The sequence below is a fragment of the Canis lupus genome, chromosome 16 (assembly GCF_048164855.1).
Source record: "Canis lupus baileyi chromosome 16, mCanLup2.hap1, whole genome shotgun sequence".
NCBI lineage: Eukaryota > Metazoa > Chordata > Mammalia > Carnivora > Canidae > Canis > Canis lupus.
Genome location: NC_132853.1, coordinates 31,695,077 through 31,719,570, shown reverse-complemented (window position 1 = coordinate 31,719,570; position 24,494 = coordinate 31,695,077). Strand labels below are relative to the sequence as shown.

Here is a 24,494-nt window from a genome sequence, read left to right as displayed (position 1 = left end):
AACATCTGGAGCCACACTTTAATTGGTGGTTGTCATAGCTGCACAGCTGTTTGGAACATTTCTGGCTATGTTCATCATGGCTGCAATAATGCTTATCTGAAAGTGGTACTAGAGAGACCAGTTCATGAGTATGAACAGTGTTGACTTAGAAATTCACATTGTATATTTCCTTACTGAACCTCATTAAAAAAAAAATCAACAGCACACATACACAAAGAGAATAAAACTAATAAGAATCTCAATTCATCAACCTGGAGGCATGTCTGAGTCCAGAAATGCTAACAGATCATTTTCTGAAATATATAACCAAGTCATGCAAAATGAGTGTTTATCACTGTTTCAGGAAACTCTCTTACTGTGGAAATACAAAGCAAAGTGCTATTTACCTTTTTCAACAAATGATATCTATCAGAGCATCCCTAAAGGACTGAATATAACATAAAATACAGGGGGAAAAAAAGTAATAACTTCCATAGAAAAGACTCAAACCTCCATACTCTGAACTAAATAGAGAATAGCTATTTATTCTCTATTAACTTTTAACCAAGAAATGTGTTGATAGCAGACTTTGTGTCTGAACAAAAAACAATAGTTACAATAATATAGACACTGTTTTTCAGACACAACACAGAAGCTAAAAGATAACTATTGGAAAAACAAACAATTTTAGAATGGAAGTTCGGAAAGGAGCTAAATGTTTCTTTCCCTCTATGCATAATGAATGATCTGGGTTCCAGAAGTGTTGAGAAGCTCTAGGCCTCAAGATAAGTTATAATTCCTACTCTGTCACTATCTATTTGGAGATCTCGGACAAATCACTTTGCTTCACTAAACCTCAGTTTCCTGATCAGTAAGATAAAAGTATTGGACTAGATTATTTCTGGAGTCTTTTGCATCTCTCACATCCTCTATACAGACCTGACTTTCTAAAAGTACTTACCTGGAATTCCTAGTTACAAAACAGGTTAATTCAAGAAGCCAGGGGAATAGTAAAGGAAAGTTCCAGAATGATGACCATAAAACAGGGCCCAGAAAACACCTAATTCAGATTGGACTCTGTGACCAGAGGTCTCCAAGGAATATCCAGGCAAACTACCAATTAACACGTTAAATGAAGGAAAAAATATATATATTGAAAATGAACAAAGCCGTTGAAACTCAGGGGAACAAAACAGGAACCAATACCTCCAATGAAATCAAATGGAAAAAAAAATCATTTAAAAATTTTTAACCAAGAAATGTGTTGATAGCAGACTTTGTATCTGAACAAAAAACAATAATTACAATAATACAGACACTGCTTTTTCAGACACAACACAGAAGCTAAAAGATAACTATTGGAAAAACAGAAACAACTTTAGGATGGAGGTTACGAAAGGAGCTAAATGTTTATCTGCATTTTCACAGACTACACATTCTGAGTAACCTAAAGTTGATAATATCTAAAACTGATAAAACCAGAAGTTAAGATGGGTATATTATTTAGAATGAAATAGGCTAAATACAGGAAGAAATAGCAGAAGTGAACTCCTAAAAATTAGGATGAAAATCGGTTTTGGGGGAGTTAGGGCTATGGGTTGGGGCTGTGAAATGTTAAGATTCATTATAAGTGCTTTTAAAATGACTTCTCTTTTTATATATGATTTATATATGAATTTCATATATGATCTGTTTCTTTATATAGGATTTACTTTGAAAAATTAGATTTAATTTCAAAGTAAATAAAAGCTTCTCTCTCAATATCAGCAACAATTCCAAGTTAGAGATGCTAACAGACTAATGATCAATCATGGAATTCGATGTCTCAGTGAACAAATATTTGAAACATGAAGACCATCAGGACTCCCTTGTTACTCCACTCATGAAAAAAAACACGTTCTCACTGTGCCCTTTCCTTGATTCTGTTCCCATGGTGTTTATCTTCCTTCTTGTCCTTTTCAGTCTATTCAATTATTTTTATATTTAAAAAAGCTGATAAAATACCTCATTTATAAAGCATTTTGGTTTTATCTACTCACCTCATTTAGTACATTTGTTTATTTATTCATGAGAGACACAGAGAAAGAGGCAGAGACATAGGCAGAGGGAGAAGCAGGCTCCCCACGGGGAGCCTGATGTGGGACTCAATCCCAGGACCCTGGGATCACAACCTGAAACAAAGGCAGATGCTCAACAACTGAGCCACCCAGGCATCCCTCAGTTAGTACTTTTCATAATATTGATGTGGCATGATGAAATTTACAAAGCTCTTATCACATTATATTACTCCGTTTATTCTTCGTTTTGAACTTCTTTGATTTATTTGTTAATGCAACACATTTATTATGTTTCTATCTAAGTCAGTTACCTTGACAAGAACTGCTGTCAATATGTCAACAAGATGTACAGGTCCACTGGCCTCATAGAGCTTCATGTTTTCTGTGGGAGGCAAACAAACATAGAATATACATGTTAAAGAAAGTCACTTGGTTTGCAGTTATTCAACCTTGTGCATGAGATGAAAAAAATTTAACATAGTTTCAGGTTTAGATGGTGGAATTTTTCTCTGCATATCTCACTGTTTCTGTTATGAATGTTTTGACTTAAAATATATAATAAATAAAAAATTCAGCCATAACAGCATGATTTATTAATCTTGTTTCCTCATGTAAAATAATGTGGCTAGACTTAGTCTTCCTCTTCTGCTCTTTTCATCCCCATACCACCTACAAACCACGCAATCGACCAACTGCACTGGAGCTGCTTCACTACCTCTGCTCAGACAGGCTGGGCATAAGTATAGGTAACCCTTGAAAAAGAGGGGCTGAAGGGCACCAAGCACCAAGCATTCAAAATCTGCATATAGTGGCTCCTGGGTAACTCAGTCAGTTAAGTATCTGACTCTTGATTTCAGCTCAGGTCATGATCTTAAATTTGTGAGATACAGCCCTGTGACAGGTTCCACACTGAGCAGGAAGTCTGTTTGAGATTCTCTCTCCCTCTGCCCCTCCCCCCATTAGCGCTTGCTTTCTCTTTCTCTAAAATAAAGAAATCTTTAAAAAGTCTGCATCGAACTTTTAACTGCCAAAAAAGCATAACTAATAGCCTACTGTTGATCGGAGCCTATTGATAGAATAAATAATCGATGAACACGTTATATATATTATATACTTAGCTGTATTCTTACAAAAAAGTAAGTTAGAGAAAAGAAAATGTTATTAAAACAATGATAAGGAAGAGAAAATACATTTACAGTATTGTATTTATAAAAAAAAAAAAAAAACAAGCCCAGAAAACACTGTAACGCACTCCTCTCAAAAGAAAATATGTTTCAGTCCTTGAGCTGGGACTCAAACCCAGGTCATCCTACTCCAAAACTTAGGCTGATCCCACTCTGCCATGCAACCATATTTTCTCACTCACTGAACTTCAAAACTGTCAGTCTTTAAGGGCAATGGAAAGAGCTTCATTCATCTTTTTACCTTCATGGCAAATAGTATAGGTTCCTGCACATTTAGTTGCTCAATAAATGTTGAAAGGAGATATATACTACAGCTCCTTTCTGAGAGCATTATCTGTGAAATGGAAACTACCACTATTTCTTGCTATCCCATTGTCACTTAAATATATTTCATTTTTCTTAAAAACTATTCATACCATTTCTAGGCAGACTGAAACTTCTAAAAGTCGTGCTCCCTATGCCAGAGTCATAAAATAAATAAGTCAGAAAGCAAGAAAAATAGTTTTTAAAATTCCTTTGGTTCTCTAGGGTTTACACAAAAATGAGACATAAATTATTTATCATGAGAAATCCAAGTGAGCTTTCCAATAGCAGCTGAGACACAAACCTATAGTTAAGAGGAAGCCATGGAGATATGCCCAAACTTGACAAATAAGAGTGTTCCAGAGTAAAAATCTAAAATCCTAATGAAAGAATACTGGAAGAAAAAAAGGACAATATTTAGAAATATATATGTAATATTTTTGTGTCGAATTTAATATGCATTTCATTTATGCATTCCTTCAACAAATATTTATTGTGCCAACTACAGAAAATGTAGTAGTGTTGAGGATTTAAATATATTGCTAAATGTAAGAATGCTAAATGCATTATTGCTATGTTAATACAAAATGCTATATTGCTAAATATAAGAACTATAACCTAAGGGAAAAGTCATATTGAGGAACTTACAAAGGAAAGGATATTCTATTAAGTAGCAAAAGTAAAAATAATAATAATAATTACCTGAACCTGAGTATAATTTTTAATTTTCTGTTTTTTTAGAAATGGTTGATTCTTCTTTACAGCTTTATTGAGGTATAACTGGCATGCAAAAGCTGCACAAATTTAACAAGTAGAATATGAGAAGTTGTGACATATGTCTACCTCCCTCCAACATTACAATCAAGAATTTACTAGCAATGCCTCTGGGTCTGGAGTTTTCATGCTCTGAAGATTTTTAAGTACAAATTCAATTTCAAATATATATATTTAAGTTACCTTATTTTTGCCAGATTTAGTAAGGTGTAATGACAATGTAATGTATTTAAAATGTACAATGTAATAATTTGATATACACATGCATTGTGAAAGGATTGTAACAATCAATTTAATTAATATAGCTATCACCTTACATAGTTACCTTTTTTTGGTCAGAAAGATGTACTGTCTCAGCAAATTTCAAGTAAACAAGAGTAGTACTAACTATAGGTACCATGCTGCAAATTAGATCTTCAGAACTTACTCATAACCGAGAGTTTACAGGCTTTGACCAACCTCTTCTCATTTTTTCCTATTCCCCAGAACCATTCTACTCTGAGTTCATTTGTTTTTTTTTTGTTTTTTTTTTTTTTATCTTCTGGTGTTTGGGTTGTTGTTGGTTTTTTTTTTTTTTTTTTGGATTCCACATGTAAGTGACATCATATAATAATATCTGTCTCTTTCTGACTTATTTAACTTAGAATAATACTCTCCAGGTTGTTTGTTTCTTTCAAAGAATTTTCCCATTCATCTAAGTTGCCAAATTTGTTGACTTGAAGTTATTTATAATATATCCTAGTATTCTTTTAATATATATAAAAACTTTAATGATATCACCCTTCTCATTCCCAGTGTTTGGTAACCTGCCTTTTCTCTCATTTTTTCCCCAGTATGTCTGACTAGAGGTTTATAAATGTTATTGGTCTTCTCAAAGAAACTCTTTTTAATTTCATTGATTTTTTTTCCTCTACTGTTTCTCTATTTTTGGCTGCGTTGATTTCTGTTCAAATCTTCTTTCTATTGCTTACTTTGAGTTTAATTTGCCCTACATTTTCTGGTTTCTTTAGCTGGAAGATCAGGTCATTTGAAACTTTTTTTTTTCTAATACAGGTAATTAGTTCTATAAATTTACCTCTAGATATTTCTTTATCTGCATCTCATAAATTTTGATGTCTTACTTTCATTTTTATTCACTTCAAAATATCCTCCAATTCCCCTTTGATTTCTTCTTTGACCTCTGGGTTATTTAGAAATGTGCTATTTACTTTCCACATATTTGGGCATTTTCCCAATATATTTTGGTTATTGATTTTCTAGTCACTGAACTAGGCGATTTTGTATGATTTAAATCCTTTTCAACAGAGACTAATTTTGTGGCTCAGAATACGGTCCATTTTGCTAAATGTTCCATATGCACTTGAAAAGTATGCATATTATTCTTTTGTTGAATGGAGGATTCACATTTATTTTTTTATCCTTTTTGTGTTTCATTTTGGATAGTGTCTACTGAGTTTTCTTCAAGTTCATTAACCTTTGATCTACATGTTTAACATACTATTAATATCTTCAATGCATTTCTCATTCAGTCATTATAATTTTAATTTTAGAAATTTCATTAAGGTCTTTTTACATCTCATATGTCTATTTAACAAGCTTAATCTTTTACCTTTTTGGACATACAGAATAATATTATAATAACTATAAATGTTTTTGTCTACTAATTCTATCATCTCTTTTATTTCCATATGTTTTTATAGATTGAATTTTCTCATTATGTGCCCTATTTTCTTGCTTCGTTGCATGCCTGGACCCTCGTGACCGATGACAAACACTGTGTACTGTGTTTGTCTTTTGTGTGCTCAACATTTTATATTGCTATAAATATCTGTAGCTTTGCTCTGACACACAGTTAAGGTACATGGAATCAACTTTTTTAGTTGATTTTTTTTAAGTGACAACAGAAAAGCTTTTAATGTAAGGCTAGTGTAACTGCTTCACGATTAAGGGAAGAGCTCTTTGAAGTGCTTTCCGCCATGTCACTGGGTTAAGGAAAGCTTTACACTGGCTAGTGAGAATATGAAGATGTATGAACTCTCAGAGTTGTCCCGTGTATGTGTGTATGTGTGTGTGTAATTCTTTTCCCAGTCTTGGATAGTTTCATCACATATCATCACTGAGCAATATTTGGCTGAAGACTCTAATGGAACCTTCTGTATATTTCTGAAGTTTTCCATGCGGCTTTCTTCTCTTCAACACACTGTGACCTTAAACTGCCTGGACTCTCTGAACTCCCAAGTTCAGCCTCTTGAACTCAAGGAGACTCCATATTCTTCTCACATCCTTTTTCCCTATGTTGCTGCCTAGAAACTCTCCCAGGAAGTACCTGGGCAATTGTTTTACTCACCTCATTCATTTCTTCCTATCAGCTATCATTGTCCTGTGTCGCCTGATATCCCATGTCAGAAAACCACGTTGCACATATTTTGTCCACATTTTGGATTGCTTGAGGTGGGCAGAAAATTGAGTCTTCATGATTCCACCATAGCCAGAAGAAAAATGAAGATGCTTGATCATTTTTTTTTTTTTACAATCGGACTTCCTTGATCTAATTTGCAATTTACCTTATCATTTCATATTCTATACCTTCAAAACAATTTTATTTCTCTTTTGCTTTTCAGAATGTCTTTTACTTTGTATCACCATTGCTGGCAAGAATTTAGTCTTCAAGGAGCAAAAAGCTCTGTGGTTACATGAAATGCCATGTCTTAGTGAGTTTGTTACAACATTCTTATTGGTATTCTCAAACAGTACCATGAGGAACCACTTCAAAGAACATCAAACTGTCGTCAATGATTAGAGTAAGAGGAAATATTTGGTATAATATACAGAAAATCCATGGGGACATGAACACTGGCATTTGGTGTCTTAGTAGCTCTCATGTTGTTTGAATTAGGTTTTTGTAATTAAAAAGAACAGAGCCTTTCTTAAAATAACTAGAGTAATATAGGGATAGTGGTTATTATGACAATCAATATGGTAGACAAGATTCACATAGAAATCATCCAAGAAGAGATATAACATTGAACCTCACTGAAACAAACTAAATCCAGAACTTGGAATATGGACTCATTGCCCTTTAATCTATGCTTTATTACTGTTACCAGCATCATTCTACTTTTTGTTATTGTCCTCTGAGGCATCTTCTTGCTGCTTATTTCACCATCAGCCAGCTTTGTTGCCCTCTATTTCATACATGTGCTTCTCTATCCTTAAGTTTCTGATTACTCAGAGTACCTTCTTTTTCCTTATTTAGGCTTCAGATGACTTATACTCTTAAGTTTCATCCTTCCTCTGTGGATGGTTTCATTTCTACTCCCACTACTTCAAGCTATTTAATAATTCACAATAGAAGCATCGATGAGTGAGATTCCCACTGACTTAACTCCTGTTTTGGCCCAAGACCATACCAAAGTTGATAGTTTAGCCATTACTGAATATATAGGTGATATAACTTTCTTTAAAAGGTGCTGTGAGGGACACCTGGGTAGCTCAGTGGTTGAGCATGTGCCTTTGGCTCAGGTTGTGATCCTGGAGTCCTGGGATCGAGTCTCACATGGGGCTTCCCACAAGGAACCTGCTTCTCTCTCTGCCTATGTCTCTGCCTATCTCTCTCTCTGTGTGTCTCTCATGAATAAATAAAATGTTTAAAAAATAAGTAAATAAAAGGTGCTGTGAACCTTTTATTTAGCAAGCACTGTGATTCACAGATCTGGTACAAATATGGAAAAACAATCAGAGGGCAGAATCAAAAACAATGGATAGAATTTATAAGGAAATAGATTCTGGATCAAAGAAATGACTACCTGAATAAAGTATTATTTGAGATGTTTTCCTTGAGATCCAAACATGGCATAGGGTAGGATCGTTCGTTTTACCTTGACATTTTGATTTTTAAGTATTTCAGATTATACTAGAATGATCCCAAATCATTGGAATATTTTCCAACTTCCATAGAAGAAGCTTAAATGCTAGAATTTCTGCAAAGACTACAATTTGAAGTGTGAATGGGGTGGGAGGGGGCAAAACCCTTAAAGGACAGAAATCCTAAACGCTTATCAGTCTTTTCTACCTTATCAAGGTTAATTATTCAATATGCCCAGAGGGCAGGATGAATCAATTCTAGACATTTTGCAAATAGCAAAATGTCTTAAGATTGTTCCTCTTCTGAAATTTAAATGTGAACTAAATGATCTTTTTTTTACCGACAATTTTTTTCTTTTTGTAACTAGAAAAATTTCCCAAAAAGCATCTGATTGCAGTTGTTTCTTAGTTGTCTCTTATTCACTTTCTGTTCTCTAGAAGGCAACACACTTTCATCAATGAAATTTTTTTCCCCATAATTTTAATTGTTGGTCAGTCAACATCTACCTTCACCAAATGTCTGAAATGGTAGATAAGGGGAAAAGGTCTCACAAAACAGGGTGGTATCCTCTTCAATGCATAATATTATGATCTGTGAGATTAGTCATAAAACTAAATCTTTAGACTTTGATGCCACAACTGGATACACAGAAGAAAATTATCGAACATTTATATCAAAATATCCCAGTTGATCATATCATATTTGGAACTTTTTAAATGTAAAAGCTGTTTTTTAAAGTGTTATCCAATAGGAAGGGTGGCTAATTGCAAGGAAAGAAAAATCCTTTGTAGAATGAGAATTTTAAAATAGTCTAATCGAGCAAATCTTCAGGCCAATGTTTGGAGAAATCCTCTTATGCTGAAAGAATGACTAAAATGAAAAAAAATGAATCTATATAGATATACCCTATTCCTCTAGGAGAAGCACAAATGTAATATCCATCCATTGGCAGGTCATTAAATTAAAAGCAATTTTGATAGTTAACTATCCAGAAACAGAAATCTAAATTTGAAACACAGCTGTAATCACTCTACGGAAAAAATCTCTTAGTATTAAACACTTGGCAAAGTGGACAGGCTGACAATGTAGTAAAATCCTTTGCATTAAATTCAGTCTGTTAGCCCTGATGGAGAATCAGGCATCATTAGATTTGGTGCCCTAGATTTCTGTTATCTTGCATTAAATAGAAGGCTATGCATATATTTCACAGAATTGATTTCAATGGTTATGATTGTAACTCTGGTTGTTGCTCTAAAAATTATCTAGTAATTTAATAACTTTCCATTGAGAAATTTAATTGTGAAGACTTTGGTTGTCACTATGAATTCTGTTGACTTAAAGAGAGTATTGTTCTTTTATAGGATTCTCCTTTGTGTAGGTGGAGAAACTCATTGTATCATTGTATTAGGTCATTCATATGTAGATGTAATTATTCTTCCTACAGCTCTCAAAAGTTTTTGAGGAGAGCAGCAGTAGGAAATTTGTAAGAATAAATATAGTATAGGCTTTGTAACAGTTCAATGGTTACTATGAAAACTGTTCATATGTACACTATAGAAATAACATCCATTAAAAATTTTTAGAGACATGCACTACTTTTTCTAACTTGGAAATATATATATAAAGATTTATTTATTTATTTGAGTGGGGGGGGAGGGGCAGAGGGAAAGGGAAAAAGAAACTCAATGAGACTCCACACTGAGCATGGAGCCTGATATAGGGGCTCAGTCTCACAACTCTAAGATCAGAAGTGAGCCAAAATCGGGAGTCAGATGCTTAGCTGATTGTACCACTCAGGCACCCTGGAATATTTTCTTTAAACTTGTATCAACTATCATTCGGGTTTCTCTCTTGCTACATGCAAACATCAACACAACTACCCTAATTACCTTCAGCAGAATGGCAGGTTTTTCTCTATTCTCACTCATACCTTCTAAGTTGTTCTTAATTTTAATAAGGAATCAGAGACATAGCACCTAGGTAGGATAATCCTAATATATAACTTCCTAAAAGGTAATAACATGCCTCTCATAAAAATGTAAAATGAACACATGTCTAAGATTATTTAACTCATTAGCTAATGGAGCAATGTTAAACCTGGTTCAATAGAATTTAAGGAACTATTTAATAAGGAAATAGAGGATAAGATTGCTGGATAAGACACAAAACTGGTTCACGTACAATAGGTTAATAAACCATAACCTTTGTGATTATCTATTCTACTAGAAAGAAATTATTTGCATTACAACCCAACATAAATCTACAAGTTAATCTCTGCCCCTTAGACTTATAAAATAGCCTTGTCAATAGAAAGTCAATCAAAAGGACAAACTCATCACTGCTTTGAAAGAGCACCGAAGAAGCTCTTTGGTCATTTCCAAGTTTTCCTAACATTCTGCCAGTGACTTGAACATAGCTGACATTTTTAAAATGTATTTGGAATTGGATGAATGGAAACCAGGTGGATCCGAAGCTTTTCACACCATACTGCTGGCACATCACCGGCTTAAAAACAGTTCTGATTAAAGGCCGTGTGATTGTTGTCAAGCAGGCTTCATAGAAAAATAACAGGATCAGAGAGGTCAGCAGATGACGAACAGAAGCATAACTGCTTTCTGAACAAAGCTGGGGAAACAGTGCTGGGTAACATATAAATACCATTGCTTTTGTGAGGTCCTAAAAACTTAAAAGAGCTGAAGGCATTTTGTAGGCTTCTGAGTTTATAGGGTACTATTTGCACTTATCCAGATGAGGATACTCATAAGAAATCTTTATAGATTGGCACTTCTTTTTAAGTTACATGTTGTGAGACACAATTGACCAAAAGTACAAATTTGAACACAGTTTGCCTCAAAAACTGTGTTTTGATTTATTTTATGTCTGGATCATTTAGGTTTTTCCTTCTTATATTTGAATTTTGTAGTTTGTACCCTGCAACTCAACTTACCTTTCCCATTTGTATAGGTAATTCAAACATTGGCTTTTAAAAATTTTGCCATATGGAGCTGAGAAGATGGCAGAGGAGTAGGGTCCTCACCTCACCTGGCCCCACCAACTTACCTATATAACTTTCAAATCATCCTGAAAAACTACGAAATCGACCTGAGATTTACAGAGAGAACAGCAGAACGCTACAGAGAGAAGGATTTTCACTTCTAACAAGGTAGGAAGGTGGAAAAAAATAAAATAAAAAAGAATCCAGGGGGAGGGGACGCTCCAGGAGCCAGGCTAAGGCGGGGCAGCGAGAGCCTCCAGGACGGGAAAGTCCAATCCTGGGAAAGCAGGAACTTTAAAAATCCACACCGGATTCTTCCCAATGGAAGGGTGGTTGGCAGGGAAACCTGGCAGAAATGAAGGAGGGTTAGTGGGGCCTCCAGTCTCCCAGAGTCACTAACAGAGGAGGTGCGCCGGGGGTAGAGCGTGCCACAGACTGTGGGCCAATCTCGGAAAGGGCTGGAGCTGGTGGGTCAGGCGGGGGCTCCCATCAGAGGAGGCTGCACCCTACTGCCTTCAGGAGCCGAGGCCCAGGGAGCGGGATTCCAGCAGCCCAGGATCCCAGGGCGCAGAGCAGACACAGCCCAGGACCCTGCAGTCCCCCCGGGGACAGGTGGAGGCGGGGTGGGCACCAGACAGCAAGGATGCTCCTGCCACCGGGCACCCCGAGCTGTGCAGATCAGTGCCCCAGCCCCTGGAACATCTAGGCCAGTGTGGACTGAGAGACTGTGGTAGTTACTGGGTGAGCTGACTCTAGGGCTGGAGACCTGGCCACCACCAGTGTTGTTGTTCCTCCTGGTGTCACCCTGTGCCTGGGAGGGGCAGGACCACCAGGGAACAGGGGCCTCACAGGATAAACAGCTCCCACTGAGCCCAGCACCCGGCAGGAGGCAGAGCACCACCCCAGGTACACACACCTGAGACTCAGCACAGTAGGCCCCTCCCCCAGAAGACCTGTTGGAAGAACAGGGGAAGAGCAAGTTCTTGACCAAGCAGTGCTGGATAGCTCCAGGGAAAGTCAAGGGATCTACAGTATATAGAACCAGAGGGTACCCCTCCTATAGTTTTTTCTTCCTTTTTCCAGTACAACCTGTTTTTATATCAGACTATAAATTTCAATTTTTTTCTCTTTTCCCACTTAAACTACAATATTTTACCACCTCTTCATTTTTAAGATTCTTCCTTTTTGACTTTCATATTTCTACAATTACAGGTCCTAGATATATTTCCCACTTCTAGATTCCCTTCAACATACTCAACTTAATTTTGGGAGATATACAAGATATGTCTTTTTGTTTTGTTTTCTTTTTGCTGTTTGTTTGTTTTCTCTGCTTCATTTTGTTATACAATGGCAGAAGTTAATACCTTCTAAAACATGACCAGTATACACCCAGAACCAAGTGGTATTCTGTGCTGGTTCATTCTGTGAGATTCCTCATTCCCATTCTGCCCTCCTCTTTTATATCATTTATGTTTGGGTGGTCAATGTTGGGACCCTCTACAAGTATTTCTGGTTTATATAAATTTGAGACTGAGCATCTTCTAACATACAGAACTTAATATACTCAGAACCAAAAGGATCACCCTCAAAAAACACTCAGGTAGACTATATTCTCCCTGCACTACAACGTCATCACCACCACCATCTCCCAGTCACCACCACCCCTATTTTTTCTTCTCCTTTCTTTTTCTTTTTTTTCTCTCTTCTTCTTTGGGATTCATGGCCTTTTATTTTTTACTACTTTGTATTTTTTTTCTACTTTGTTTTAAATTTTGCTTCTGACTTTAGTGGTCCTTTTGTGAGGGTTGAACCAGCCTTGCATCCGGATGATAAATCCCACTTGGTCATGGTGAATAATCTTCTTAATGTACTATTGGATCCTGTTGGCTAATATCTTGTTGAGAATTTTTGCATCTGTGTTCATCAAGGATATTGGTCTATAATTCTCTTTGGTGGGGTTTTGTCCGGTTTTGTAATTAATGTGATGCTGGCCTCATAAAACGAGTTTGGAAGTATTGCATCCCTTTCTATCTTTCAGAACAGCTTTAGCAGAATAGGTATTGTTTTTTCTTTAAACATTTGTTAGAATTCCCCTGGGAAGTCATCTGGCCCTGGACTTTTGTATCTTGGGAGGTTTTTGATGACTGCTTCAATTTCCTCCCTGGTTATTGGCCTGTCCAGGTTTTCTATTTCTTCCTGTTCCATTTCTGGTAATTTGGTAACTTGGTTATCCAGAAATGCATCCATTTCTTCTAGATTGCCTAATTTATTGGCATATAACTGCTCATAATGTTTATTAAATCATTTGTATTTCTTTGGTATAGGTTGTGATCTCTCCTTTTTCATTCATGATTTTCTTACTTAGAGTTTGTTTTTTGTTTGTTTGTTTGTTTTTTGTTTTAATAAGGCTGGCTAATGGTTTATCTATCTTATTAATTCTTTCAAAGAACCAACTCCTGGTTTTGTTGATCTGCTCTACAATTCTTCTGGTCTCTATTTCATTGAGTTCTGCTTGAATCTTTATTAACTCTCTTCTTCTGCTTGGTGTAGGTTCTATTTGCTGTTCTTTTTCCAGTTCCTTTAGGTGCAAGGTTAGCTAGTGTTGTTGAGTTTTTTTTACAATTTTTTGAGGGATGCTTGTATTGTGATGTATTTCCCTCTTCGGACTGTTTTTGCTGTATCCCAAGAATTTTGAATGGTTGTATCTTCATTTCCATTAGTTTCCATGAATCTTTTTAGTTCTTCTCTAATTTCCTGGTTGACCCTTTCATCCTTCAGCAGGATGCTCTTTAGCTTCCATGTGTTTGAGTTTCTTCCAAATTTCTTATTGTGATTGAGTTCAAGTTTCAAAGCATTATGGTCTGAAAATATGCAGGGTACAATCCCAAACTTTTGGTATCAGTTGAGACCCGATTTGTGACCCAATATGTGGTCTATTCTGGAGAAAGTTCCATGTGCGCTTGAGAAGAATGTGTATTCAGTTGAGTTTGGATGTAAAGTTCTGTTGATATCTGTGAAATCCATCTGGTCCAGTGTGTCATTTAAAGCTCTCGTTTCTTTGGAGATGTTGTGCTTAGAAGACCTATCGAGTATAGAAAGAGCTAGATTGAAGTCACCAAGAATAAGTGTATTATTATCTAAGTATTTCTTCACTTTGGTTAATAATTGATTGATATATTTGGCAGCTCCCACATTCGGGGCATATATATTGAGGATTGTTAAGTCCTCTTGTTGAATAGATCCTTGAAGTATGATATAGTGTCCCTCTTCATCTCTCACTACAGTCTTTGGGGTAAATTTTAGTTTATCTGATATAAGGATGGCTACCCCTGCTTTCTTTTGAGGACCATTCGAATGGTAAATGGTTCTCCAACCTTTTATTTTCAGGCTGTAGGTGTCCTTCTGTCTAAAATGAGTCTCTTGTAGACAGCAAATAGATGGGTCCTGCTTTTTTATCCAGTCTGAAACCCTGCGCCTTTTGATGGGGTCATTAAGCCCGTTCACATTCAGAGTTACTATTGACAGATATGAGTTTAGTGTCATCATGATATCTATTCAGTCCTTGTTTTTGTGGACTGTTCCACTGAACTTCTTCTTAAAGGGGAATTTTAAGAGTCCCCCTTAAAATTTCTTGCAGAGCTGGTTTGGAGGTCACATATTCTTTTAGTTGCTGCCTGTCTTGGAAGCTCTTTATCTCTCCTTCCATTTTGAATGAGAGCCTTGCTGGATAAAGTATTCTTGGTTGCATGTTCTTCTCATTTAGGACCCTGAATATATCCTGCCAGCCCTTTCTGGCCTGCCAGGTCTCTGTGGAGAGGTCTGCTGTTACCCTAATACTCCTCCCCATAAAAGTCAGGGATTTCTTGTCTCTTGCTGCTTTAAGGATCTTCTCTTTATCTTTGGAATTTGCAAGCTTCACTATTAAATTTCGAGGTGTTGAACGGTTTTTATTGATTTTAGGGGGGGATCTCTCTATTTCCTGGATCGGAATGCCTGTTTTCCTTCCCAGATTAGGAAAGTTTTCAGCTAGAATTTGTTCAAATACATATTCTGGCCCTCTGGCCCTTTCGGCGCCCTCGGGAACCCCAATTAAACGTAGGTTTTTCTTCCTCAGGCTGTCGTTTATTTCCCTTAATCTATCTTCATGGTCTTTTAATTGTTTGTCTCTTTTTTCCTCAGTTTCCCTCTTTGCTATCAACTTGTCTTCTATGTCACTCACTCGTTCTTCCACCTCGTTAACCCTCGTCGTTAGGACTTCTAGTTTGGATTGCATCTCATTCAATTGATTTTTAATTTCTGCCTGATTAGCTCTAAATTCTGCAGTCATGAAGTCTCTTGAATCCTTTATACTTTTTTCTAGAGCCACCAGTAGCTGTATAATAGTGCTTCTGAATTGGCTTTCTGACATTGAATTGTAATCCAGATTTTGTAACTCTGTGGGAGAGAGGACTGTTTCTGATTCTTTCTTTTGAGGTGAGGTTTTCCTTCTAGTCATTTTGCTCAGTGCAGAGTGGCCAAAAGCAAGTTGTATTGGGAAAAAGAGAAAAAGAGAGGAGAGAAAGAAGGAAAGAAAAAAGAGAAAAAAAAGGGAAGAAAAAAAAAGAAAAAAAAAAAGAAGAAAAAGAGAAAGAAAAAGAAAGGAGGGAAAAAAGGGGGTGGGGGAAGGAAACAAATCAAAAAGCAAAAAAAAAAAAAAAAAAAGAACCACGGGGGAGTATCTTCTGATTCTGTGTTCTTTAAGTCCCTTGGCTTCTCCTGGAAGTTGTCCGTCTAGCTGGTGTTCTGGGGGAGGGGCCTGTTGTGCTGATTTTCAGGTGTTAGCAGTTGGGGGAGCTGCTGTGCCCCTGCCTGGTGCAGGGCTCAGTGGGGGTTGTTTACCCCGTGAGGCCGCAGGAGGAACAGCCCCAGTGGCGGGGCAGCTCTGGAGCCCTGGATTCAGCTCCGGCAGGAACTCCGTCTGCAGGGCCCGGAGGCTCCGGGGCGGGGCCGCTGATCTGCTCAGCTGGGGCAGGAGCGTCCTCGCTGTCCTGGGCCCTCCCGGCCTCTGCCTGTCCCGGGGAAGGCCGGATCCTGGGCTGTGTCCCGGCGCCCAGTGCTCCGGGGCCTGCGCTGGTGGATTCGCGCTCCCGCCCCGCAGCCCCCTCCGCGGAGCCGCCGCCCGAGCCCCTCCGAGCTGCTCCGGGTCCCGCCGTGCGCGCTGCAGCCCTTAGGGAGCTCGGCGCACTCTCCTGGGCGCGCAGTTATGCAGACTGTTTAAAACCTGTTTTGTTCTCTTAAATATCTACTGTGAAGGTTTTTTTCCTACTACAAACTATGATATGACTCCCCTCAGAGTTCAATATTAGAGTCAACTTTCTATGACCTTTATTGGGGTTGAATTTCTATAAAAATGTTTGAAATTCCATAACATATTTGTAGAGAAAATCACTGTGTATTTTCTAAGTTAAATAATGAATCTCAGAATATGTAAAAAGGAATGCCAAGTATTTATCCAGAAAATTTTTTTAAATTTATTCTCTCATCAATAATATATAAGAAGGCTTCATTCCTCCGTACTTACTAACCCTGATGCCATTTTGAAGGATGAAATGAGGTACTTAAAGTTTGTTTTTGATTTTCATATATTTGACCACCAGGATAAAACATATTCAAGTGATTATTGATTATAATATTGTCTTGAGTAAGAAGACATTTTTCATTTTGTCCCTTTAAAGTCAATTTTCTCCACTATGTCTCTGCCTGGTACCCTGGGATGCTATGCAATGCAACAATAGGCACCCTCTTTATCTGCATCCAGCTGCATTTTCCTAATCGAAGGCACTGACAGAAGTTGAGATAGTTGGAGTAATATTAAGCATTTAATCTCGGTTGGGTTTCTCCAGTTTACCATGTACCAGATGTATCCTTCTAAGTAATGGACCCTGTAGGTTTATCTCCTGGATCACCTTTATTGAAATGGTGTTTCCATCCCCCAGTTTCTTTATTGTTTGCTAAAAGCTGCCTCTTCCCACAGAATTGGCTTTGGCCAAATGGGAGTTGCCTTGCCAAGGAAATTATGCCTATTCCCCTAGGGGAAGCCAAAAGGTAATCACTGATTTACACAGGATACAAAAGTTGTCCCTTCTTTCCCTCAGGTGGAATCAATTCTGTGGGGAAATTAGTACTCCAGAGCTCTTATAGAATCAAATTGAAGATTCTCTCCTGCTGAAGCCATATAATTGCATGGCTTGTTTCTTCTTTCTTCTGTTCTGCTCCCCTTGCTCTCTCCTAAGAGCACTCTCTCAATAAAGCAACTGCACAAAAATCTGTGCCTCAGGCTCTGCTTCGTTTTTTTTTTGTTTTGTTTTTTTTTAAGATTCTATTTATTTATTCATGAGGGACACAGAGAGAAAAGAGAGGCAAAGGGAGAACCAGGCTCCTCCAGGCGAGCCCAATGCAGGACTCAATCCCAGGGCCCCGAGATTACAACCTAAATCGAAGGCAGACGCTCAACCACTGAGCCACCCCTCAGGTTCTGCTTCTAAGAAACTAGACCTAATACAATTGGTACCAGGACTGTTCTTAAAGAGTAGATTCTAAAGATGGCTTGGATCTCTTGTATTGAAAACTCCATCAGTGGTAGTAGGTGAAGTATTGATCAACCATGGCATGCTCTGACAATGCAATTTTTAAGATATCACCTCTGGCTAAGGGAGACTAAAAAAAATGTGAAACGAAATGCACCATCTGGGGAATATCTCTTGCATTTGAGAAGTATAGAGGAAAGAGTATAAAAACTGGTCGTAGGGCAGCCTGGGTGGCTCATCGGTTTAGCGCTGCCTTCAGACCAGGGTATGATCCTGGAGACCCAGGATCGAGTCCTGCATTGGGCTTTCTGCATGGAGCCTGCTTCTCCCTCCACCTGTGTCTCTGCCTCTCCCTCTGTGTGTGTCTTTCATGAATAAATAAAATCTTAAAAAAAAAAAATAGTTGTGGATGTGTGTTACTAAGTACTATTGATACACTTAAAGTACAAATGGTAAGCTTGGAGCTAGTCATCAGCTATGTAAAGTACAGTGTGAGAGTCAGAAAGGCCTCTTTGGCTTAATTATAGAGATTCCCCCATCTCATGTAGTTGGAAGACAGAACTGAATATTAGGCACAGGGTCTCATTTTAAGAGTAGTAGAGCCTCAGAGATGGCTATATTTTTAGCCTCGGTAAGTCTCTTATGCCAAAGCCAAGGCCTTAATAGGGAAAGGCTAAGGTACTGAAATTGGGATAGGGATATATGGGTAGATACACTTAAGTTTGAATCCTCCAATAATTCTGTATCTGCAGACAGTGGAATTATGTGTCTTCCACCCTTTCGTTGGAAGATAAAGCCCTTGCTCCTTGTTAAAAGATTTTATAGAAGCCTCAAATGAGATAGGTGCCTTGTTACACAATGCTTGTCCTCCTCCGGATTCCTTCATCTCTCCCTCCTGGTTCCTGGACTCATACCTGGAGTCAAGTCTCAGAATTACCTGACCATGTGAGCTTCAGGACCTGGCTAATACACTATGAAGAACCAAACAATTCTGTCTAGGAGTGAATTCTGAAAGTACCGGGAGGTGAAAATATATAACCGGATAAGGAAGAGTTTGTTAATATGGGACTACTATTGTGACACAGGATTTAACACCCTGGCAAGAGCCCCAGGACAAGATTCTAATATTCTGCTGGAATGTGTTTTGGAAGCCTGGAAAAAGCAGAAATATAGATGCCAAAACTACCATAGCTTACCACGGGGAAGAAAAATCAGAAGGCTCAGAAGGTGGGTCTTTTAAAAGAAAGCCACTATGTAAGACAAAAACAAAAAGCATCTGCTAACTACATTTCTCAGGAGGGTCCAGCGTACATTCTGTTCTATTTAAAAAGGTGATAAGGAATGTACTGAGGAGAGGGATGCCAGCATCACTTAGAGGCCTGGGGCAGCTGGATCATATAAAGCAGTACTGACAGCAGGAGATACCATTAAAAACCAGGCTCTCTAATAGCAATGGGTATCACAAGATGCTGGGAAAACAGAGGCCAGGTGGCAGCACTTCACCATCAGAAGAAAGGTGGGCATAATTATAATGGACAAGCCCAGAGTGGCAGTTGGAAAGCCTAACCTCCAGAGCTGAATGAAGATGGTTAATAGAACATGGTGTCTTCAGAAGCATGATAAACAGACAAGAAGGGCATTGTTTAGCATACAGAATCAAAAGTCATCAAGGATAGCTGAGCAGAGAACAGAAGTCAGCTGTTCACTAGAAAGCCATAATCTTCTGCACAATTTCTAGCCCTGAGCAGTCTTTATACCCAATCAATTGAAAATAGGCTGTCTCCCAAGGATGAAAGACTACAAAACCATGATAAAAGTATATCATAGTGATTTTCCCCAAAGGACCTATGACTTTTTATTTATCCATACACTAGAGAAGGGACTATCCGATCTTTTGAAAGTTGTTGGACACATGGTTCAAGTTGAGGCTACTATAGTTAGAATAGGGATGTATGGATATAAAGTCAGATAATGAATAGAATCCTGACAATCCTGACCCATGGATCATTGGCAGAATCTTCACATTGGTTCCTTGACTTGTAGGTTCTTGTGTAGTTCAGAGTTTTGTACAGTTTTCAAATGTATTATATACTAAAAAAAGAAGAATGGGGGGGTACCCAATATGGAATACAGTAGACACAATTGAATATAACTGTATTTGATATGCATAACATAACCACACTGAAGGAAGCAAAATAAGGGTTCAAGTCATTTTTGCATACAATAATGGACAAGGTGACATCCCATGTCTCCTAATACAATGCAGCAAGAAGAATACAACATCTCTGGTGTTCCTGCAAAAAAAAAAAAAAAAAAGTAAAACCCAAACCTAATCATAAGAAAATATTAGACAACTCAAATTGGTCTATATGTTTAAAAACATCATGATCATGAAAGCTGAAGAAAGAGTATTGAGTTATCCAGTTAAAGGAGACTTAAAACATAAGACAACTAAATGCCAAGTGTGATCTGAATTAGATTCTGGACCAGAAAAAAAATTATTAAGGACACTCATGAGACAATTGCTGAAACTTAAATAAGCCTCTGATAAAAGCATTCTTCCCATGTCAATATCCTGATTTTGACCATTGCACTATGGTTAGGATAAATATATTGGAGTACTTAGAGGTGGAGGCATTAGTTCTGAGAGAAACAAAGAAATTATGGTAAAATATTCATCTGGGTGAAGGGTATAAGGGGATTTGTATTAATTTTTCAACTTCTCTATAGGCCTGAAATTATTTCATAATAAAAACTTAAATTCATACAAAAGTTCTAATTCTTTACAGGAATCTATTTTTTAATTCACAGTAACATTTATACTTCAGTGAGTATTTTGTTTTCAGTGCTAGACTAACTAGAAAGCGAATATATCTGGCAGTGTCATAATTATACTAAAAACTTCTTTCAAATTCTCTTTGAATTGAAATAACTTAGCAACCCAAAGGGGAAAGAAAGTATAGAAAACAGGTAACATAACTTAATTATACTGGCCGCTTTCCTTTAAGCACATCTGGTACAGGACACAGACCAATAAACCAAGCCATGGATATCCCTGTGGTTTTCATGGAGTCTCTATTGCCCACTCTCGTTTGATTCGAAGCTTAGCTTTTGACTCTTGTCTACAAATTCCATAGAGGATTTATCTACTATTCCTTGGATTTAGTGGTTTTGTTTTATTCATTCATTCATCAACAAATACTTACTGACCACACAGTAGGTGGTCAGATACCTGGAATAAAGTTTTAAAAGATTGACAGTCTCTTACAGTCCTCAAACTGTATGTGACTTTAATTTCTCTCCCCAAACACTGATGCATAGTCACTCCATTGATGTGTTCTAATTTAAATATATTTTTAGGAGAATGTTCTGCCTTAAAGAACTATTCAGAGCCCAATTTCACCCCCCGCCCCATATCTGCTGGAATCATTCCTGTAATCAGCAAAGGGAAGATCTGAATAAAATAAGGTTCGGTGAATATTCTGATGACATGTCCATCTCCCCACAAATCTGCCTGACATGCTACATAACAGATTTAAGTAATCAGAGAAAATATTTATGTATGTTTGGAAAACTATGTCAGTAGAAAACAATTTCAAGCTAAAATCTACACAAGCTTGTAGTGTATTTTAAAGTGTAGAGTCAAATAGGTGTAACACACTAAGGAAATTTTAACAGTAAAAAATATTTATTTTCAGTTTCATAATATTGAAAACTAATATTGGTCATGTCCCTAGATTTCCTTTGGGCAATTAGGGGGAAATTTAAGCAATTTAAGAATGAGGATGTGTGGTGAATGAAAAGAAATCATATTACTCAATTCAGTTATGACCTCCCCAAGACAGTTTTAACTTATTCCTTTACCTAACAGAAGAATATTGATCCCCAAACACTAAAGCCTTTTTTTTTCATATTGTATGTGTAGTCCAGAAATTTGCCTTATTCCAAAATAGATTATTCCATCTTCCTTACACTGCAGAATAACACTGAAGGGTAACAATGTCTTGTAGATGAATTTTTTAAAAATAAAACAAAAATTGAGTTTAAAATTGTAGAATTGATGGAGTTGAAAAATAGTTACATTATTGATTGATCCACCTAAGTTATATAAAGCACAGTCATTTCTTTTCCCATGAATCATAAATTAGAATTTTTGAGTTGATACTAAAACAATGACAACAAACTCTAATATAATCAGCAGCACCTCTTCATTCTGGAGCATTGCAAGACTCAGAAGGGCTCCTATATTATATGAAACATGTCCCAATCCCCTCTCCCTGCCATTTGACTCTGTAATTGATATAGCAACAAATCAATGAAAATATCCCTAATCCAATCTACAGCAAATTATATTCCCTAAGATTAAGTACATTACATTTCTGGCTAATTCAGATGAAAAAAGAAACATGTAATTCTCAGAAATTGGCATTTTTCTGGCATCTGGGGATTTTACCACTGCTGCCTTTGACAAATTTATATAACCCTGCTTTTTAGACAGGATTACCAATGCAAACAACTTGTATTTATTCCACTGGTATTGAATTCAAATGGTTAGAATAGAAAGAAACTCTAGCAACAAATTCACACATTATTCTCACAGGACCAAGAGATCAAATAAGGTTACCATGTCTTTGAGACTTGACTCAAACCTCTCAAACTTGTTTTCTTGAATTCTAATGTTCTTGTCAAACTTTATTTCTCCAGAGACTAAAATTATTGTGACTATTTCTCATTCTGACTTTCTAATTTTGCAAAATTCTTGATCTCTTAACCTTGGGTTACCTCAAAGTACAGTCATTAGATTTCTCTCTCTCTCTCTCTCTCTCTCTACACACACACACACACACACACACACACACTCCCTTGGGAGTTTATACAGTTTTGAAGCTCTAAATATCATCTGCATACTGATGCCCCTGAATTTATAGTTCTATTGCATTTCTCTCCCCAAACTCTAGGTTCATTTATGCAATGTCGCCTTGACATCTCCACTTGAATACTAATGATCATCTCCAAATTAACATAGTCAAGATTCTATTCATAAACTGCACCCTCAAACCTGATCTCACTTCATTCTTCCATATTTTACTTTAATGATAATCCAAACCAATGACTTTTTCAAAATACTAATCTTAGGGTGATCTTGAATCTCCTTTCTCACACATTCCATCCAATGTATCAAGAACACCTGCATGATCTCACCTCAAAATATATCCAGAAAAAACACCACAGCCATAAATGCCATGGACAATCCCATTATGATAGCAGCAAAGAGAATAAAATACTCAGAAGTAGATATAACTCATGGAGGTGAAAGATCTATACACTCAAAACAATAAAAAATTGATGAAAGGCACTGAAGATACAAATAAATGGAAAAATATCCTGTGTTTAAAGACCGGAAAAATATATTGTGGGGCACCTGAGTGACACAGTTGGTTAAGCATCCTACTCTTGGTTTTGGCTCAGGTTGTGAGATCAAGCCTTGAGTTGGGCCCCGTGCTCAGCCTGGAGTCTGCTTAAGAGTTTCTCTCCCTCTGCCTCTGCCCCACCCCTCCTCACTCTCTCTTTCTCACTCTCCCTCTCAAATAAACAAATCTTAAAAAAAAAAAAAAACTTATATTGTTAAAATGTCCATTCCACCCCAAACCACCTACAGATTCAATGCAATCCCTTTCAAAATCCCAATGGCATTTTTTTTATAGAAATAGAAAAAAAAAAATTCTAAAATTTATATGGAGACAAATACAGGAGGTCCCGTCTTATAGGAAAACAGACTCACCAGTAGAAACCACTATAGGAATCAGTGTCAGGGTAGAAAAATCTGAACTATAATTGGCAAATAACTGGAAGCTCAGTGTGGACAAGTCTGGAAGTTAAAAACTCCAGGGCCACCCAGTCATGAGGGTCCCCACAATATTATAAGCTTACCTCCAGGAAATTGACAAGGTGCCACCACGTTAGATACCAGAGAAGAATCCCCTTGGGCTTCCCAAAGGGAAAGGGGGAAAAGTAGCCATTTTAAAATATACCAGAACACTCTGTTCTTCTTAACAAGGACTGACCTCAGGGAAACTGATTAATCATACTTATAATGGTGTTAACCTGTGTAGTTTAAGAAGCACCTAACTGCCATGAAGGAAGGGAAGTACTCAACTTCAGTTAACTCTGGAGAAGGAAAATACCCAACTCTAGCCCACCCTAGCTATTCTGTCTCACTTATGGAGGGGCGGGGGGGACAAGAAACACTACTTGTGAAGTTCACAGATCAGAAACCATAGACTCACTAAAGATTAAGACCTAACCAGAGGACTACAGCACACTTTCCATCCATATTTCTCGCTATGTTACTAAAGACCTAGTAAACCAGTTCCTTTCAACCAATGCATCACATCTGACTATTGTAGGACAAGAAGACAGTTCTCTTCTTCCTTTCTAGGTTCTTTGGCTGCTTTAGCAATTAAACTGACATAAGACAGATTAACAGGAGAAAAACAAACTTGATTTCATATGTTCAAGATTCTAAAAACATGAATCTAAAAGAAGTAACCAAAGTAGGCACTCTATACCTTTTATCATTTGTGAAGATCTGACAACACAAAGGGGTTTTGGGCTTAGGGTAGCAAGTTAATAAAGAAGTAAAATTTGTTTATACAGCCTTCTAGGTCTTGAATTCTCATCTGTGGTTCTAAAGATGCCCTCTATCCTCCTGGTATGGGAGGATACCTTCACATGGGAGATTGATTTCCCATTTTCAGGGAGACAGAAAAG

General features: G+C 37.3%; 1 long non-coding RNA gene across 1 annotated transcript in view; it reads right to left on the bottom strand.

Annotated features, from left to right (window-relative positions):
- LOC140607487 (uncharacterized) overlaps nt 1-24,494 on the bottom strand; it is a 111,192-nt gene that overhangs the window by 26,308 nt on the left and 60,390 nt on the right. Inside the window, exons 2-4 of the long non-coding RNA XR_012009486.1 lie at nt 6,645-6,766; nt 4,226-4,317; nt 2,348-2,418 (exon numbers count right to left, since the gene is read on the bottom strand). This is a non-coding gene — a long non-coding RNA (uncharacterized lncRNA). The remainder of the gene's footprint in view (nt 1-2,347; nt 2,419-4,225; nt 4,318-6,644; nt 6,767-24,494) is intronic.